Genomic DNA, 2065 nt, shown 5'->3' on the forward strand with positions numbered 1-2065 from the left:
AAAAAAAAAAAAAAAAAAAAAAAAAAAAAAAAAAAAAAAAAAAGTCACTTTCTTTGCCTACATGACAATGACTACATCCTAATACCAATGGGAGTGCACCAGTAGTGGTCTAATGGGAAGAGCCCAGGATCTGGATTTGGAAAAGCTGGGTTTGTGTCATCTTGAGCAAGTCACTTAAACTTGCTAACCCTCAATTCCCTTCTTTGTAAAGTGGGTATAATACTTGTCACATCTTATAGACGTCAGTGCCGCATTATCAGATTTAAAGCACACAACCTCCCTTTCTATTAATCCTCAGGAAACTATGAAAGGAAGAATTAAAATGAGATCAGTCACAATCACCCCATTAGAAAGTGCTTTCAACTGGTTTTCAGCCAAAATGTACTTTGTGCAGGGAATTTTTTGAGCATTTTGTTGGGAAGTATCCAATGTTGCATCCAAGCAACATTTATCAAGGCCAAAGGGAAAGCATTTTATAAACAATAAAGCATTACATGAAACACAGTGCAAAGTAGTGGCTAGAGAGCTGTCCTCAGAGTCAGGAAAGCTTGGGTTCAAGTCCTGCCTTTGACATAGTGGCTGAGTGACTTTGGGCAAGTCACTTAATTTTTCAAGGCCCAAGCAACTGTCTAATACTATAAATTGCCAACAGTTGCTGATCTGCTTTGGAAGAAGGAGAGTATCCCTTTATATCAATTAAATCCCAAGTCAGGACCAAGAAAAAAAGGATTATGCAGATGTAATCCATTGTTCTATTATCAGAAACCCAAGACTTCTTTCACTTATGATATCACAAAAAATGAGGGATATTTTTAGTGCCTGTAAAACGGCTTCTATGATGGTCTTTTCTCCCTTTTCTTTCTTCATAATAGACTGGACCATATTTTTTCTGTAATAGGAGAAAGCCTTCTGTGGAGGTCTTGAATCACAAACCACTTTGAAAAATGTTTCATGGATTTATTAGCATAATCCACGTAGTCTCTGCCCTTTCAGACAACAGACTAATATCATTTCCTTCCATTTGACACGAAGCTCTCTGCCTCTCCCAGTTGCCACCGTAGTTCCTGCTTTGTTTTGTCTTTCCCTTCAGTAAACTCTACACCCAGGTAATTGAATCTCCTTCCCAATGTCACGCTTGAATCAAATCTCTGTCACTCAAAATCTAACCCAAAGTTTGCCCCATAGCATGGTCGAGTGATCAGTGCAAATATCCACAAATCTGGAATTCCTGTGTTCTTGGAATGTCTCTATTGTTGAGCTGCTAAATGGCTTCAGAAAATATCTTCCCATTCCCTCTGGAGAACAAGTCAAATCTTGTTTGAACAGGGATTTTATTGTATCAAGAATTGCCCAAAAGAACTGAAGCAGATTTGGAGTCTTAGAAATTTCTTTGTTACACAGGAAATTTGTTGTAATGGGATTCGTGCTATCAAAGTTGATGCCTTACTAATCAGCCTTGGGAACTGGCAAACAACAAAAAGAATTGCCAAACAGTTAGTTACACCCAGGAGAGGAAAAGGTAGGAGACCTAAGGAAATTTCAGAGAGATGGGGTGGTGCAATGGGCTTAGAGTCAAAAGAATCCCTTGCAGATCCCTGCCCTGAGGACACTGGTACCTATGTGATTTGGGCCAAATCACCAAATATCTCTAGGCCGCAGTCTCCTCATCTGTAAAATGAAAGAGCTGGCTTGGATAACCTCTTAGATAGCTTCCAGCTTTAAATCTACAGTCCTATGTAAATAAGCAGGGTTCCAAGAGTAAATAATTTCTATTTCCACTCCTAGATATTCTTAAACAACACTGAAAGCTAATAAAACATTTACTATCTGGTCTTAGTTCATTTGGGTTAGAGAAACTAAGGAAGTTTGATGGATCTTTCTTAAGTTTTATAAGTTTAAGGATAAATTCCCAGGATTGGAAAAAGTAACAAATTATATTGATTTAAAAAGAAAAAAAAAATCCAAGACACAAACCAGGCCCAAACATATTTAACATCTGTTATTAGGGAGACCTTGGAAATTAGGTTAAGGCCTGTGGTGGAAGAACACCTGGAATAGCATAGCT

Source organism: Vombatus ursinus, unplaced genomic scaffold (genome assembly GCF_900497805.2).
Source record: "Vombatus ursinus unplaced genomic scaffold, bare-nosed wombat genome assembly UNPS02014772.1, whole genome shotgun sequence".
Taxonomy (NCBI): domain Eukaryota; kingdom Metazoa; phylum Chordata; class Mammalia; order Diprotodontia; family Vombatidae; genus Vombatus; species Vombatus ursinus.